The sequence below is a fragment of the Syngnathoides biaculeatus genome, chromosome 3, assembly GCF_019802595.1.
Source record: "Syngnathoides biaculeatus isolate LvHL_M chromosome 3, ASM1980259v1, whole genome shotgun sequence".
NCBI classification, from domain to species: Eukaryota; Metazoa; Chordata; class Actinopteri; order Syngnathiformes; family Syngnathidae; genus Syngnathoides; species Syngnathoides biaculeatus.
This window is the reverse complement of record NC_084642.1, coordinates 36,131,659-36,150,840: the sequence shown is the minus strand read 5'-3', so window position 1 is coordinate 36,150,840 and position 19,182 is coordinate 36,131,659. Positions and strand designations below refer to the sequence as shown.

Below are 19,182 nucleotides of genomic sequence, written 5' to 3'. Positions count from 1 at the left end.
TACCCACTACGTGACATGAAAAGATATAAAAATACCATTGATATCAAAAGATATATAATAAACAGTGGCGGCATGGTAACTCAGCTGGTAAAGTGCTGGCCTCATAGCTCTGAGGACCTGGGTTCGATCCCGGCCCCGCTTGTGGAGTTTGCATGTTCTCCCCGTGCCTGCATGGGTTTTCTCCAGCCACTTTGGTTTCCTCCCACATCCCAAAAAGATGCAATATTAATTGGACACTCTAAATTGCCCCGAGGTGTGATTGTGAGTGTGGCAGTTTGTCTCTAAGTGCCCTGCGAGTGGCTGGCACCAGTTCAGGGTGTACCCCGCCTCCTGCCCGTTGACAGCTGAGATAGGCTCCAGCACTTCCCGCGACCCTCGTGAGGGTATGCAGCAAACAAAATGGATGGATTGATAATAAGCAGTGACAAACATTGGGATGGTTCAGGATTACCAACTGACAATGACAAATACACTCACCCACCTCTCCCAGAGGAAGATTGTACAATAGGGCAGATGGCGAAACACTTATAGTGGGAACTAGAGAAGAACAAACATATTACAAAGGAGGCGCACCAATCCCTGAACTGTGTATTAACACAGTTCACACAGGATTGGGAGGCATTTTCTTGTCACACACTAACAGATTTTGTATAATTAGACAGCTACTTCATTCAATAAACAGATTGACTTGGTTCCATTGGCACTAAACGAAATGTATTATTTTTTTTATATTGTGGCTATCTTGCACATGTAATTGTATACTATATTATGGCTTTAGTATGGAGCAAGCAACACACACATTAATGTGACTCCTCCAGTTAGAGTGGCACTAAACAACAGCATCAACTGTTTCTTAAAATGCCAAAGGATTAAGGTCAAATAAATCTGACATTTTTCAGAAGCTTTTCTTTCTTTCTTTCTTTCTTTCTTTCTTTCTTTCTTTCTTTCTTTCTTTCTTTCTTTCTTTCTTCTTTCTTTCTTTCTTTCTTTCTTTCTTTCTTTCTTTCTTTTTTCTTTCTTTCTTTAATGTCCCAATTCCTGTCGGAAAAACTCCTCCAAAGCATGATGATGCCACCATGCCGCTTCATTGTAGGGATGCTGTTCTTTTGGTGATGAGTAGTGTTGTGTTCATGCCAGACATTCCTTTCACAATTATGGCCAAAAAGAAAAACCTTGGTGCCCACGTCACATTTTCGCATATCTTTAAGGGATTTTCTTATTGTGTAATTAACTATACACAAATGAGACAGATATTTTGAGATTATGTTTTTTTTTTTATGATTCAAATATTTGAGTCAGTGGAAAATAACTGTGTGGGTATGTGTGTTTGTGTGCTGGGGGAGGAGTGGGGGACATGTGAAAGAGAGAGAGAGCGGTGCCGGGAAAATCCCAGGCAGCCCTTGCTATTGGCTAAACTTTATGTGAGGGTGGGGGTTGTCGGGAGTTAGCTGTGGTCCGGCGTAGTGTTGGGAGCAAGCCACTTTGTCTTCTTCTTTTCAGGAAGGAATACCTCAGCAGCAAGAGTGTCGATTGCGATAAGACCATTAACAGATAAAGAGTGAACCAAAGACGGTTTCGCAGCAGCAGCAGCAGCATTGCTCTAACTCATGCATAAAAAAACAAAACTGGATTTAAACCCAACCTCTTCGTTCAAAGCTTAACACAGTTCAGTCAGTCTCTGCTCCACATCCAACACGTGCGGTTGTTGTGTTTGTATCATCTCAGGGCGACAGTTTTATATTTGTCAATGAACATCATAAAAGCGCACAATTTCTGGATTTTAAACAGTTAGAAGAGGGTGAGTCATGATTTGGAATGGACCCTTGAAAGTCTTGCAAATTCAGAGTTCCCAAATGGAACAACACTGGGGGTAACATCCTTGAGAAAAGCGCAAAGGTGAGTGTCACTATAATAATAATTAATAATTTATTTCTTTGTAGAAGATACCAGCTTCTCTTGCATTGAGTTTCAGTTAAGAAAACTTTGCTGATTGTTTTAGAATAGACGAAATCTGTTGGACTTCGATAGATAAACTGTCATAGTGTGTACCTCAGTCATGTACAGTAAGTGGCTTACGGTCAGGATTACCTCACACAAATGCTTTTTTTTTTTTTTTTTTTTTTTACACAGTACTGATTTTAATGCACACACATATTTATATACTGACATACCAGTTCAGGGTTCAGCTCATTTAATGGTTGTATGTGTGTGTGTGTCTGAATGTGTGTGTTTGTGTGTGTATATATATATATAATATTATATATATATATATATATATATATATAATATATATATATATATATATATATTATATATATACATATATATATATATATATATATATATATACACATATTGATTTTCCTCTTGTCCTTTTGCCTGGGAGCTCCATCCTCAGCACCATTCTCCCAATATACTCACTTTCTTGCCTCTGGACATATCTAAACCATCAAATTCTGCTCTCTTGAACTTTGTCTCCAAAACATCTAAATTTGGCTGTCCCCCGAATGAGCTCATTTCTAATCCTATCACCCCTGCTCACTCCAGCGAGAACCTCAACATCTTCATTTCTGCCACATCCAGTGCCGCTTCCTGGTACTGCCACTCTTTCTAATCGGTACATCATGGCTGGCTTCACTACTGTTTTATAAACTTTGCCCTTCATCATAGCGGAGACTCTCCTGTCACATAACACACCAGACACCTTCCACCGGCAGTTCCAACCTGCTTGGACCCATTTCTTCACCACCTTACCACACTCACCATTGTTCTGGATTGTTGACCCCAAGAATTTGAAGTCATCCATCCTCGCTATCTCTTCTCGCTGGAGCCTCACTTTCCCCCCTCCACCCCTCTCATTCAGGCACATATATTCTGTTTTACTTCGGCCAATATTCATTCCTCTCCTTTCCAGTGCATGCCTCCATCTTTGTTTGTTGTTCCTCCAACTGCTCCCTGTTCAATGTCATATATATATATATATATATATATATATTATATATATATATATATATATATATATATATATATATATATATGAAGACTTCAGATGCTAAAGCAGATGTATCCATTTTTGTTATTCTTTGATATACACATATATACGGTGAAGAAAATAAGTATTTGAACACCCTGCTATATTGCAAGTTCTCCCACTTAGAAATCATACAGGGGTCTGAATTTTTCATTGTAGATGCATGTCCACTGTGAGAGAGATAATCTAAAACAAAAAATCCAGAAATCACAATGTATGATTTTTTTAATGCTTTATTTGTGTAATACAGCTGAAAATAAGTAAGTGAATACCTGACAGAATGTTAATATTCAGTACAGTAGCCTTTGTTTGCAATTACAGAGGTCAAACGTTTCCTGTCGTTGTTCACCAGGTTTCCACACACTCCACGAGGGATTTTGGCCTACTCCTCCATACAGATCTTCTCTATATCAGACATGTTTGTTACCTGTCTCTAAGAAACACGGAGTTTCAGCTCCCTCCAAAGACTTTCTATTGGGTTTAGGTCTGGAGACTGGCAAGGCCACGGAAGGACCTTGATATGCTTCTTACGGAGCCACTCCTTGGTTTTTCTGGCTGTGTGCTTCAGGTCATTGTTGTCACGTCCCATCGGAGCGAGAGTAGGACCCAAATGCAGGAACTCGGAAGACGCAAGGTAGTTCAAGAAGAGACACGTTTATTATATGTAGAGGTAGGGGATCGAGCAGGCAGTCTGGTGCAGCAGCGGTAGTTGGGACGTTGGGCGAAGAGAGCAGGTGAGCGGACAGGCAGGAGTCAGTACACAGGAGAGCAATCAAAGCAGGCAGAAGTAACGAAGGAGTCAGGCTTACAAGGTTGGTCGGAGAACGGACGAAGGTCGGTACACACAGGTTCAATCAGGGATACCGGAGCACACGAATGGGACATGAAGATCATACGAACTGGTGCCGGCCAGTTGTCATCGCGGTCATATAAATCCACAGCATAATCAGACTGCATGAGGCGCAGGTGTGCACCTTCCAATCAGCGCACCTGCGCGGACACCCGCACAGCTCGTGCTGAAGCGGCAGGATCATGACAGTACCCCTCCCCCCTCAAAAGCACGGCTCCCAGACGTGCCTAAACGAAAAAAACAGACAATAATTAACACAGGCAGGGGTGGGCAGAAGGGGTGTCCGGAGGAGGGCACGCCCCCCCACCCCGAACCCCAGTCTGGTGGCCATCCAGGCCACCAAACACAAGGCGTCCGGGTGGACAGGTCAGGAGGACGACCCGGACGCCAAGCACCAGGGTCCCCAAAGGGCGATTCGGGCGGACGACCTCTGTGAGGAACCAAACGGCGAAGCAGGAACCAGAACGAGGGAGGCCACTGGTCCGGACGAGAACCTCCCACGCCGTCGTTGCAAGACGACCAGGGATTGGTCGCCACCGAGGCTTGGTCAGTAGGCAGCCGTGGATTGGTCACCAACGAGGCCAGGTCATGAAGCGGTTGGGAGCCATCTGGAGCGAATAGGATGATGGAGAGAAGGACCAGAGCCATGACCGCCACCATCCCGAAGTCTCTCCAGCTCCAGGGTGGCTCCACAGAACTCCCCAGCTCCTCCTAGACAGGAACGTGAGAAAGCGGCGACACCATCACGCCCTCCTGGACAGGAACGTGAGAAGGCGGCGACACCATCGCCCCCTCCTGGACAGGAACGTGAGAAGGCGGCGACACCATCGCCCCCTCCTGGAGAGGAACGTGAGAAAGCGGCGACACCATCGCCCCCTCCTGGAGAGGAACGTGAGAAGGCGGCGACACCATCGCCCCCTCCTGGACAGGAACGTGAGAAGGCGGCGACACCATCGCCCCCTCCTGGACAGGAACGTGAGAAGGCGGCGACACCATCGCCCCCTCCTGGACAGCAACATGAGAAGGCGGCGACACCATCGCCCCCTCCTGGACAGCAACGTGAGAAGGCGGCGACACCATCGCCCCCTCCTGGACAGTAACGTGAGAAGGCGGCGTCAGTGTCACCGTTGCCACCTCCTGGACGGGACCATATGGGCGTGCCCGTCGCCGACAGAGCAGGAGTGTGGAGCGTCCGCGGGCCGGTCGCCGACGAAGCAGGAGTGTGGAGCGTCCGCGGGCCGGTCGCCAGTGGTACTCCAGAGCACGGACGAGAAGCGGCTGAGGAGATGTTACCACCTCCTGGACAGCAACGTGAGGCGGCATCGGGTCAGTCCCCACTGCCACGTGAGCTTGCAGTGCATCCGTTGAAACAGCAACGTGGGCGTGGCGCGGTGGCGAATCCGTTTCCAGGGCAACGTGAACGAGCGTCGGCAGAGAGTCATTCGAAACTGACACGTGGGCGTGTCTCGGGAGCGGGTCAGTTCCAACTGCCGCGTGAACTCTGCTCGGAACAGCCAAAACCTCGACGTGGGAATGGTGAGGAGGCGGGTCAGTTTCCACAGCTACGTGGGCTTGGCGAGGTGGCGAGTCCGTTCCCACTGCGACGTGCACATGGCAAGGGGGCGGGTCGGTTTCCACGGCAACGTGAACCTGAGCAGGCGGAGAGTTAGTCGAAACTGACACGTGGGCGTGTCTCGGGAGCGGGTCAGTTCCAACTGCCACGTGAACCTGCATCAGCAGCGAGTCCGTCGCCGTTGCGATGTCAGAGTAGCTCGGCTGGTTCGCCAATCCTTGCCGGACCTGGACCGTGAGAGCCGCCAATTCCGCGCTCTGCCGCTCTATCTCTGCCCGCATTTCACGGTAGAACGCCTCGTGATTTGGCGGCTCCTCCTCCCTCTGGGCTGGAAGCTTCGCCACCAGCTGCGGGTCTGCGGGAGTGGGAGGACTGTGTCTTAGTTGCCGCGCAGTGGGAGGCACAAGGGAGCGCCCGACCGGGGCGTCTCCTCTGGCCGCCACGCGGAGGTCCCAGGTAGATGGCCAAGCGGGTTCCCTCATACAGATTGGTGTACTTGGACGTACAGGGCGAAGTCGCTCGGGTGCTGGAAATGCGGGGAGGTGAAACAAACTGACTGGGATGAAAAGCCGGGCAAAGAGATTCAAAATCAAATTCATCGGAGTCGTACTCAGGCAGCCGGTCATACAAATCACGGTCCTCCTCATATTCCGAAAAGTCAGAGTCCAGAAGAATATGAGGAGCCGGACGGGTCATGTTCGGGACGTGTTCATACCTCGCTGGCGGAGCGTAAGACACGGAAGCGGAGGACGTCAGGGAGCCTACCCGGATTGGACAGGCTTGGTCCTCCGGCAGACGGTCTACCTTGCGTCGGTCCCGGCAACGCCGGGTCTTTCCTGCTGGGTCCTGTATTGGCCAGTTCGTTCAGTCACGTCCCATCGGATCGAGAGTAGGACCCAAATGCAGGAACTCTGAAGACGCAAGGTAGTTCAAGAAGAGACACGTTTATTATATGCAGAGGTAGGGGATCGAGCAGGCAGTCCGGTGCAGCAGCGGTAGTTGGGACGTCGGGCGAAGAGAGCAGGTGAGCGGGCAGGCAGGAGTCGGTACACGGGAGAACAATCAACGCAGGCAGAAGTATCAAAGGAGTCAGGCTTACAAGGGTGGTCGGAGAACGGGCGAAGGTCGGTACACACAGGTTCGATCAGGGATACCGGAGCACACGAATGGGACATGAAGATCATACGAACTGGCGCCAGCCAGTTGTAATCGCGGTCATATAAATCCACAGCATAATCAGGCTGCATGAGGCGCAGGTGTGCCCCTTCCAATCAGCGCACCTGCGCGGACACCCGCACAGCTCGTGCTGAAGCGGCAGGATCATGACAATTGTCATGTTGAAAGACCCAGCCACGACCCATCTTCAATGCACTGACTGACGGAAAGAGGTTGTTCCTCAAAATCTCACCAATACATGGCCGGAGTCATCCTCTCCTTCATAAAGTGCAGTCGTCCTGTCCCATGTGGAGAAAAACACCCCTAAAGCCTGATCCTACCACACCCATACTTCACAGCAGGGATGGTGTTATTGGGATGGAACTCATCATTCATCTTTCTCCAAATACGGTTCGTGGAATTGTGACCAAAAAGTTCAATTTTGGTCTCATCTGACCACAAAATCTTCTCCCATCGCGGCTCATTGCAGCCGGCCGGTGTGGCTCATTTTCGGTGCCGAGGTATCTTATCATGGAGCCGAGCCGGGCTGCTTTAGGGCGCTGTTCACAGCCACCGCAGTATGCGATGAACAACACCGTCGAGCTGGGGCGCTTCACTGCGTTGTTGATGCACGCGACTGAGTGAGGCATTGTCAGGAGCGTTCTTCAGAGCTGCCGCCATCCCCAAGCCTGACGTGCAGCCTTTGCCAAACCTGTGACCGGCGGATGCGGCGCCTCAGCCAGTGTGGCTCATTTTTGGCCCCGAGGTGGCTTATCACGGAGCCGAGCTGGGCTGCTTTAGGGCGTTGTTCATAGCTGCCGTCGTTCAGGATGAACAACAGCATCAAGCCGGGGTGCTTTACGGCGTTGTCGTCGCATGCGGCTGAGTGCGCCATTATCGGCAGCGTTTGCCAGGCCGACGCGCAGCCTTCGCTGGCGAAGTGACGCAGCAGGTTTCGCCGGTGAGCCCGACGCCATCCGATGCGCACATCGACACTTTTAGCACGCCTGTCATACGTACGCGGATCTTCTGATATGTTATGAGAGACCGATTACGTGGTCCGCCCCAAACTATTATTTTTTTTAGTTGCTGTATACACATCTACCTGTCATTCGGAACCCACAAAGCTCTCGTCCTCTGCACCCGTGCAATCGATTTTTCACAATGAACCGAGTCTCTTGCAAACCTATGGAGGGTAAATCCACCAATGCAATGAGCCGGCATTTTGGCTAACACGAAGGAACAACAAGCTACCTTCCCAGAGGGAAAACTAATAGAAACAAACGAGTCCACTTGAGGGCGGTCCCGCCATATACGTCATTTCCTGCTTCTTCTCGAAAACAAATCCCTCGAGAGGATTTTCATGGCGGGAGTTACAAAAAAGCTGCATACGTCAATATCATGTTTTGTGGTGAAAAAACGCATAGGTCCATGTCGGCTGCTGTTTTTTCATTAATAACATTTAAAATCATGCATTTCATGACAGTGGCCTTTTAAGAATGATAAAATGCTACATAAATATTTTCCTGTAATGTCTGATAATGATAGGTGAACTGAATAACTCTTTTTAAAAATTTGACAAAAGTGGACAGGCAGAGAGGGAACAGTTTGTTTGACTTGAGCAACTGTGTGTTTGTGGGAGTACTGGAGGGCTGGGGGGGAGTACAATGTCATAAAACTGTCATGCTCATGTCACCTACTTCATTTGCTGCAAGATTTTAACACGCAGCATAAAATATGCATTTAGATTATGTTCAAACCCGTGAATGGTGGTGAGTGTTTTTATCTGCACTGCCGAGATCAAAATACAGCACGTACACACACACAAGCTGCTATTTTTTCATGATGATCGTGATTGTGTATTTATGTGCGAATGTGTGTGTACAGTTGTGCATGTTTTGTTTGAGAGAGAGACACAAATATCGTGTCACAGAGATCCTGAAGCTGAAAAAATAAAAATACAAAACACAGATATTTGTAATTGTATAGACTTGTAGATATAACCGCCATATACCATATCCATCCATCCATTTTCTGAGCCGCTTATCCTCACAAGGGTCGCGGGAGTGCTGGAGCCTATCCCAGCTAACATCAGGCAGGAGGCAGGGTAAACTCTGGACTGGGTGCCAGCCAATCACAGGGAGACAGACAACAGTCACACTCACGATCACATTTAGGGACAATTTAGAGTCTCCCATTAATGCACATTATTGGGATGTGGGAGGAAAACGGAGTGCCCAGAGAAAACCCAAGCAGGCGCGGTGAGAACATGCAAACTCCACACAGGTGGGGCTGGGATTTGAACCACGGTACTCAAAACTGGAGGCTAACACTCGACAGTTGCGTCACCATTTTTTAATTTTTGTCATAACCAGAATGCTCGGGCGGACCCAAATGCACGACTCGATAGACAGGAAGGCAGTTAGAGGAAGGTCTTTTTTCGTTCCAATGTTGAATGCCGGAGAGTCAGTCAGTGTGAGCAGAAGTATCAGGAGCGTCAAGCTTACGGGTTTGGTCGGAGGACAGGCGAAGGTCGGTACACAGGGGTTCAGGATCAGGAATGCGGAAGTGTGGGAACGAGGCATGGATGGCTGGGTCCTATATATACTGGGGTTAATTATCAGCGATGAGGTGCAGGTCTGCGCCTCCTAATCAACGCAGCTGTACAGGGGAACTGCACAGCCAGGGCTGGACCGGTAGAACCATGACAATTTTCATTTATCCGTAAAGGTAAGGGAATGCTGCCCAGTAGTGTCACGTACCATTAGTGCGACAAGGCCGGCGGCTGGCTATTTCTATCTATCTATCTCTATCTATCTATCTATCTATCTATCTATCTATCTATCTATCTATCTATCTATCTATCTATCTATCTATCTATCTATCTATCTATCTATCTATATCTATCTATCTATCTATCTATCTATCTATCTATCTATCTATCTATCTATCTATCTATCTATCTATCTATCCCTTTGCGCAATTGTCATTGCACTGGTCTATAACGAGAACCACAAACGGGTAAAGGCACTCTGTACATGCTTAACACAATGTGGGACGTTAACACACTTAACTATATGGATTTTACATCTTGCACGTCTAAAAAGGAATAGTTCCTATGTACAGAACTTTCTCTTGTTTTTTGTTCTTGTTGCTATGTTGTTCCTTGTTCTTTGTTCTGAATCCCACGTAAGAGGGCAGGACCGACTGCCGGAGAAAGATTCCTTGTGTTTTTACACACTTGGCCATTAAGGCTGATTTAGATTCTGATTTATCTTGAAGTCTATCTTGGGTGTGGCAACATGTAGGTCCTCAATTTGCCATTCAAAATCCTCAATTGGTGCTTCTAGTCAGGGGTGGGGGGCATTGTGGGTCTCCAGCAGGGTAATATGAATAGAGGATTAGGAAGAGGAGCTCTTGGAGTTAGCATGAGGTGTTACATCCTCAACAGAGATGTAAACTCTTCTAACCAGGGTCTTTTGTCCTCTTTCATGGTCAAATCGGCTGTAAGACCGAAATAGAGACAGTATGATTGCTGGCTAAGAGGAAGGCACACTGAGCTGCTAGTGACGATTATATTTCAGTTGCTAGCCTCCAGCCACAATACTTAAAGGTAAGGTGTTTGACTCACCTAATTCAGTTGCTGTGTATGTAATACTGTATCTCATGTTTATTTCATCCAGTCTCTGAGTGATATAATGACCTTGCAACAAAACCTCAATGGAAAGGTTGTCTTTTCAACATGTTTTGATCTTGGAATTTTATAATGGCCAAATTATTTTTCATTAGTCCAGTTCTTACAGTTTGTGGCAGTCCAAAACTGTCCTCCTTTGTTGTGGCACTGAACTAGAGTGCCTCAAGATGCAATGAGTAGTGTACACAAATCAAATGCTAGACACACACCAAAGATAAATCTTAAGTGTTCTTAATAATTGATATTTAGCCAGTTTACTGTCATTTTGGTTGAGATACTTTTTCCATTTTGTAGACTGCATTACGAATTCAGATGATGGACCAAGTCATGCTTGAGGAATAGACTGAGAGTCTGACTGCAGCAGGTTTGTACCTAAAATATTTTTATTTACATTTTTTCCATATTCAGACGGTTTTGCATTACCTTTTTTTTTGAGAGGTTGCAAGGAGGCACCAAAATAACTGCTTGGTACTGTATGACATTTTTGCACCCTTCCATGGGGGAACTAAACACAGTAGTTCAGTACAAGGTTGGCGCTAGACATACTGCAGTCTATTTTTATAGAAAGATGAAACCAAATCATGACGCCGCATTAAACCTAATCAAAAACATAAAAATTAAGGTCCCCTGTCGTTTCAAGTTGATCTATTATTATTTTTTATAGTACAACATGACACAGAGGCGTCCCGGTGCACTTAATATTTTAAAACAGATCACAACAACACATCAACAACAACAGGATGCATACAGTTTTACAAAGACATGATATGAGCACACCAGGAAAGAAATGGATAGTGAGTGAAATTTATTTCATAATGTAAAGAATCTCTTTAAATGAAAAGCTGGTATGACAGAATTGTGCTTTATACTTGTCTATAATAAGCATTGTAACTCAGCTCTACTGAGATGTTTTACACATTTTCGCTGAGTCACCAGCTTTCCATGTCTTCTATGTGCGATTGTGATGACATTTCTAACAAATGGCAAATGGAAAGAGCAACATGAGCAAAACCCTGCTTTATTCAGATGCTGACTCAGGGTGTGGGCCAGGAATTGACTCAGATAAAGAAGAGAGACTGTTAAATATTTAAGGAGAAGAAACATGCCCGAAAAGCCTTTTGGAAATCTTGGCTGGGTTTCAGATATTAATATATGCACGAAGAGTTATGTAGCTCTCTAATAGTTCAAGCCAAGACCAAACAATGGTAATACATTATGTATAATGCATGTTTTGTATCACAAGTCTCCAGTTGTCATGTATAACATCAACTACTTTCTTTTAACATATAAGGACCTTTAATATTTCTTCTTTAACATACAGTATGGGTCCAAGATATGTAGTGGGAATCCTATTGGCCTATTCTGGCACCATAAAGGGTTATGTTTCCACTTTCATCAAAAGCTGCCAATCTAGTAATGATTAACGTTCAACTCCAACAGCAACGTCAAGGAATATATCTGCACCACATACCCACCTAGAAATATCTCATCCTGGGTAGCCTTGATCATGTGTGGGTCCTTGTTAAATCACCGCCATGGACGGGGAGGTGAATGTGGGCAACATTACATCGGATTCAGCAAGTGTGGATAGCCAGACATATCTGTTATATGGGCACTAAATCATCAACGGTGTACTTGTTTGCACTGTTCACTACTGTGATGGAGTTCAAACAGGTTAAATTTCAATATTATACATGTACAGTATGTCATGACAATAAAGGTGATTCCGCTCTATTCTTACAGTGAATATACAAACATTCCACTCAATCACAAACACATCGTCTATCCCTTTATCTAAAATACTGAGGCCACTATAGCTTTGTCAGCCATAGCAAAAGAGAGATTCCAGTACTGCAGCTGAGGTTTAATGCATGCAATTTTGTGGAAATGGAAAAGAATACAAATCATTATATGCATACCAAAATGAACAATAAACATGTTGGACAGTGGGAGTGGTTCCAATTTCACTCTTTTATGGACGAATGGTATTGCTAGGAAGCATCACACACCTTGAGTTATGCATTCAGGGCCATACAGTGCCTAGAAAAAGTATTTACCCCCTCCTGATTTCTGTTTTTTGCATATCTATTACACATAAAGGTTTAAAATCCATCCATCCATCAATCTTCAACTGCTTTATTGGGTCGGGTTGCGAGGCCATTAGCTTTAGCAGGGATACCCAGATTTCCCTTTCCCGAGCCACTTCATCCAGCTCTTTCAGGGGGATCCCAAAGCGTTCCCAGGCCAGCTGAGAGACATAGTCTCTCCAGCGTTTCCTGAGTCATCCCCGGGGTCTCTTTCCAGTGGGACGTGACCAGAGAGGCGTTCGGGAGCCATCCGGATGAAATGCCCCAGTCACCTCATCTCGCTCCTCTCAATGCGAAGGAGCAGCGGCTCGACACTGAGCCCCTCCCGGAAAACCGAGCTTCTCACCCCATATCTAAGTGAGAGCCCGGATACCCTGCAGAAACTCATTTTGGCTGCTCGTATCCAGGATCTTGTTATTTCATGACCCACAGCTCGAGACCATAGGTGAGGGTTGGAACGTACAATGAAGAAAATAAGTAAGTGAACACCCTGCTTTATTGCAAGTTCTCCCACTAGGAAATCATGGAGTCTAAAATTTTCATTGCAGGTGCAGGTCCACTGTGAGAGTGATAATCTAAAAAGAAAAATACAGAAATCTCAATGTATGATTTTTTTTAACAATTTATTTGTGTGATACAGCTGCAAATAAGTATTTGAACACCTGTCTATCAGCTAAAATTATGACCCTCAAAGACCTGTTAGTCCACCTTTAAAAGTCCATCTCCACTCCATGTATTATCCTGAATCAGATGCACCTGTGTGAGGTTGTTAGCCGCATAAAGACACCTGTCCACTCCATACAATCAGTAGGACTCAAACTTATAAAATGGTCAAGACCAAAGAGCTGTCCATAGACACCAGAGACAAAATTGTAAAACTCCAAATGGATGAAAAGCGCAAAGGAGAAATTGCCAAGCAACTTGGTGAAAAAAATGTCCATTGTTGGAGCAATCATGAGAAAATGAAAGAAGCTAAATATGACGGTCAATCTCAATCGGAGTGGAGCTCCATGCAAGATATCACCTCGTGGGGTCTCAATGATCCTTGAAAAGGTGAGGACGCAGCCCAGGATTACACGGAAAGGGCTGGGACCACTATTTCCAAGGTGAATGTTGGTAATACACTAAGATGTCATGGTTTGAAATCATGCATGGCACGGAAGGTTCCTCTGCTTAAACCAGCACATGTCAAGGCCCATCTTAAGTTTGCCAATGACCATTTGGATGATACAGAGGAGTCATTGGAGAAGGTTTTGTGGTGAGATGAGACTAAAATTGAACTTTTTGGTCATAATCCCACTAACCGTGTTTGGAGGAAGAAAAATGATGAGTTCCATCCCAAGAACACCACCCCTAGTTAGAAGCATAAGGGTGGTAGCATCATGCTTCGGGGGTGTTTTTCTGCACATGGGACAGGACAACTGCACGGTAGTAAGGAGAGGATGATCGCGGCCAAGTATTGTGAAATTTTGGGGAACAACCTCTTTCCCTCAGTCAGAGTATTGAAGATGGGTCGTTGGTGGGTCTTTCAACATGACAATGACCCAAAGAACACAGGCAGGAAAACTAAGGAGTGGCTCCGTAAGAAGCATATCAAGGTTGTGGCGTGATCTAGCCAGTCTCCAGACCTAAACCCAATAGAAAATCTTTGGAGGGAGCTGAAACTCCATGTTTCTCAGCGATAGCTCAGAAACCTGTCTGATCTGGAGAAGATTTATGTGGAGGAGTGGCCCAAAATCCCTCCTGCAGTGTGTGCAAACCAGGTGAACAACTACAGGAAACATTTGACCACTGTAATTGCAAACAAAGGCTACTGTTCCAAATATTAACATTGGTTTGCTCAGGTGTTCAAATACTTATTTGCAGCTGTACCATACAAATAAATCGTTAAAAAAATCATACATTGTGATTTCTGGATTTTTCTTTGAAGATTATCTTTCGCACAGTGGACATGCACCTATGATGAAAATTTCAGACCCCTCCATGATTTCTAAGTGTGAGAACTTGCAAAATAGCACGGTGTTCAAATACTTATTTTCTTCACTGTATATCGACTGGTAAACTGAGAGCTTCAGCGTTTGACTTAGCTCCCTTTTTATTATAACACACTGATACAAAGTCTGAATCACTGCAGACGCTGCACCAATCCGCTTGTTGATCTCTCACTCCATTCTTCCCTCACTTGTGAACAAGACCCCAAGTTAAATGAACTCCTCCACTTGGGGCATGATCTCATTCCCAACCCGGAGAGGGCACACCACGCTTTTGCGACTGAGGACCAAATTTGGAGGTGCCGCTTCACACTCGGCTGGGAACTGCTCCAGTGAGCGCTGAGATCATGACTTGATGAAGCCAACAGAACCACATCATCTGCAGAGAGCAGAGATGCAATGCTGAGGCCTCCAAACTGGACCCCCTCTACACCTCGGTTGCGCCTAGAAATTCTGTCCACAAAAGTTATGAACAAAATCGGTGACAAAGAGCAGCCTTGGCGGAGTCCAACTCTCACCAGAAACAAGTCCAAATTATTGCCACAAAACTCCCCAAGGGACAGGGTCGAATGCCTTCTCCAAGTCCACAAAACACATGTAGACAGGTTGAGTGAACTCCCATGCACCCTCAATGATCCTCCCAAAGGTTTAGAATGTATCCACTGTACCACGGCCAGGACAAAAGACAAGGAGTATTATCCCCCTATAGTTAAAACACACCCTCCGGTCCCCCTTCTTAAAAAGGTGGGCACCCACCCCAGTCTGCCAAATTAGAGGCACTGTCCCCAATGTTCACGGGATGTTGCAGAAGCGTGTCAACCGGGACAGCCCCAAAACATCCAGAGCTTTTAGAAACTCCGGGCAAATCTCATCCACCACCGGGGCCCTGTCACCAAAGAGCTTTTTAACCTCCTCGCTGACCTCAACGCCCGACATAGAACAGCCCGCCCAGAGAACCCAGACTCTGCTTCCTCATGGAGAGGCATGTCGGTGGAATTGAGGAGGTCTTCGAAGTGTTCTCCCTACCAACTCACAACATCCTGAGGTGAGGACAGCAGTGCCCATCCTCATTATAGACAGTGTTAACGGTGCACTGCTCTCCCCTTCCAAGACGCAGGACGGTGGACCAGAATTTCCTTAAAGCCATCTTGAAGACTTTCTCCCTGGCCTCACTAAACTCCTCCCATCCCTGGGTTTTTGCCGTAGTGCCCACCAACACTGCATTACACTTGACGGTATCCCTCACTCTCCACCAATGTGTCTGGGGGTGTCCGCCACGACAGTCACCATGAGAGGCACCGACCACCATACGGCCACAGCTCCGGTCAGCACCTTAGCAATGGAAACGCGGAATATTGTCCACTTGAACTCAATGTCCCGGGCCTCCCCTGGAACATGAGCAAAGTTCTTTCGGAGGTTGGAGTTAATATTCCTTCTGAGAGGGGAATCTCCTATCCGTTCCCAGCAAACCTTCACAATACATTTGGGCCAGTCACGTCGGACTGGCATCTTTTTCCACCATTAGAGCCAGCTCTGCCCCTCTCTCACCCGAGTGTCGAAGACATGCGCCTGTAAGTTCAATGATGTGAGCACAAAGATCATCGAACTGCGACCTAGGGTGTCATGGTGCCAATTGTGGACACGTGAACACCCTTATGCCTTAACCTGGTATTCGTTATGGACAAGTCGCGATGAGCACAGAAGTCCAGTAGCAGAAAATCAATTGGGTTCTGTTTCCGTGGGCCATTTTTCCGAATCATGGCCTTCCAGGTCTCACTGTCATTGCCCACGTGGGTATGGAACTCCCCCAGCAGAATGATGTTGTCCCCAGAGGGAGCGCTTTCCAGCACTCCCTCTAAGGACTCCAAAAAGGTTGGTACTCTGAACTATTGTATGTTTCATAGGCACAAACAACAGTCAGGACCTGTCCCCCCACCTGAAGCCGGACGGTGGCAACCCCTCTCATCCATCGGGGGTAAACCATTTTACCATTTTGTTTCGAGCCATATTTAGACGATATGTGTATCACTCCTCCACTGACAGGAGACTCCACTACAGACACAGACGAGTGGCCAGATGAGGAAGATGAGGGACCTGATGAAATATACTAAATGACTGGCCCATAATTGTTTGATTTCCTAGCCTTTTACAAGTCTTGTGTAACATACTCAGGAGGACCCATGCTGGGCAAAGTAAATATCATGGATATTATCGAAATTAATCCAGAGGCACGTGTTATGTGTGTCTATATTGTTATTTTAGTTATTCATTCTTTATTCATCTCTTTACTTTTCTTTATTATGTACTTTATTACTTACATACTTTATTAAGTTATTATGATGTGGATCTTTTGTTACCTTCTGAGAGAAGGACTCTATTACATTGTCAGATGTGGATTTCTAGAATCTTTCAATAAGGATCAGGATGGCTCTTAAGAGCTTTTTATTAATACTGCTGCTTTTGGACATGTACACGAGTAAACGTGTGTGAAACGTGTGAAGCAAAATCCAGCAACACAACGAGCCGGCATTTTGGCAAAAATCCAGAAAAAACAGCTAATCTCTCATCTTTACAAGAGTTTTTGCAAAATACGTCAGTTCCGGCTTCTTCTTCAACCCCCCACAGTCCACACATTTTTCATGGTGCGAGATTAAAAAAATATATCCGGCAACATTCTGACGTGCTGTGAACAAACGGATGATTCCATTCCATTTATTTTTGGTTAACGACATACTAAATTAAATTTTTTTGGTATCAGTGACACTTTAAGTGCCAATTCTTAAATTTTCTTTGTGGGTCAGTAAAGTGGGCTATTGGTATTCATATCCGTCGGTGAGACAAATCCCACTCTAGCCTTACTTGAACGCTGTGGCGATGTGCATGTGAAATGTTTGATCCTACAAAACTGTGGAACTTTAATACTTTTGGGGGGAAATAATGAGATTATGAAGGGATTTTAAGATGTTCAAATTTAATGAACTGAAATTCAGCACTAATCTTGGCTGAGTTTGTTCTAATAATTTGGTAGCAATATCTTTACGTATATTGTATTTCATTTATAGCAGTTTTGAAAACAAACAAACAAAAATACATATTTTTGTAGCTGTGTGTGGGCAATGACTCAGGTCTTCAGTGTTTGAGCTCACCTCTCTGTGCCCACATGCATACAGTTCTGCTTATGTGTGTGTCACGGTGAGAGGTGGATTGATACCGTAGATAAGTAGGTATGTTATGGTTTGGATTCGTGACTTCCTGTGTTGTTCTGGTATCGAGAAAATCTTACACTTTAGCTGGTTGAATAGCCTGCCCGAGACGAAGTGTGGGAGTAAATAAATTATCTGAAAAAAATCTAACCAACACTAAACAACAATGAACGGAACAACACTGTCAACCTTTGAAAATAAATAGTCTACCAAGAGCACTCATTCATCCATTCTTGCTGGTACACAACGAGGAAAATACAATTACCAAGGATCAAAGGAAGGATACATGAGCAAACAATTGGCAGCTGCATCAGAGCAAACAATTATATATTTACAGAGTTAGATGAAGCAAGGTTACAGATATGTTAACAAGTTCAATACAAATAGCATTTTATTTTTGTGACTCTCACACTGAAGTGAGGTGAAATAGCAAGAGAGGAGTGGTATTTCAGTAGGTTAATCCAAGGGTAAATAGCGCAAACATTTTTTTTGTTCTGGCATGCGTGTTACACGGCTACAGTTGGGATCAGAGGTGATCTGGAGTGAAAGCAGGGAGCAGGTGGAGGAACAATTATAAAGATGGAGGCACGCACTGGAAAGAAGAGGAATGAAGATTAGCCAAATCTTAAAACAGACATGTAAATATAGAATATATGTACATGAATGAGAGCGGCAGTGGGGGAAGAGTGAAGCTCCAGGGAGAAGAGATAGCAAGGGTGGACCACTTCAAATACTTGGGGTAAACAATACAGAGCAATGGAGAGTGTGGTAAGGAAGTGAAGAAACGGGTCCGAGCGGGGTGGAACACTTGGCGGAAGGTGTTTGGTGTTCTATGTGACAGAAGAGTCTCCGCTAGGATGAAGGGCAAAGTCTATAAAAAAGTGGTGAGGCCGGCCATGATGTACGGATTAGAGACCGTGGCACTGAAGAAACAACAGGAAGCAAAACTTGAGTTAACAGAAATGAAGATGTTGAGGTTCTCGCTCGGAGTGAGCAGGTTGGATAGGATTAGAAATGAGCTCATTAGAGGGACAGCCAAAGTTGGATGTTTTGGAGACAAGGTTCGAGAGAGCAGACTTCGATGGTTTGGACATGTCCAGAGGTGAGAGAGTGAGTATATTGGTAGAAGGTTGCTGAGGATGGAGCTGCCAGGCAAAAGGGCGAGAGGGAGACCAAAGAAAAGGTTGATGCATGTGGAGAGGGAGGACACGAAGTCTGTGGGTGTTAGTGAGGAAAATGCCTGAGATAGGCTTCGATGGAAAAGATGACACGCTGCGCCGACCCCTGATTGGGACAAGCCGAAAGAAAAAGAAGAAGAGTTTGTGTTCAGAGGTTAGTTTTACTCTGATCCTACAAACTGCCTGCCAAACTGTGTGCAGTGTGAATCCTCCCTATTTATCAAGGCTGGCAAGGAAATGGGCCGGCTTGCCCCCCAATGGCTTGGCAAACAGTATCTGTGTTCCTAGTTTATCTGCCATCCTGTACTGTGTAACCAGGCCTCACACTCCCAAGCTTCTGACTTCAGACAAGTGTTCTCAAAATATTATGGCTGTACGTGTGACCTTGACTGTTAAATTTTTGTTACATTTCAGGCAGAG

At 45.7% G+C, this 19,182-nt stretch overlaps 1 protein-coding gene across 2 annotated transcripts in view; it reads left to right on the top strand.

The window, feature by feature from the left end:
• Positions 1-1,529: 1,529 nt before the first annotated feature.
• LOC133498589 (xylosyl- and glucuronyltransferase LARGE2s) overlaps positions 1,530-19,182 on the top strand; it is a 110,135-nt gene continuing 92,482 nt past the window's right edge. Inside the window, exons 1-2 of one of the 2 annotated variants that reach the window (XM_061815618.1) lie at positions 1,530-1,896; positions 10,598-10,667. The gene's annotated coding sequence lies outside the window, so the exon portion shown is untranslated. The remainder of the gene's footprint in view (positions 1,897-10,597; positions 10,668-19,182) is intronic. The other variant, XM_061815622.1, reaches the window with a different exon arrangement.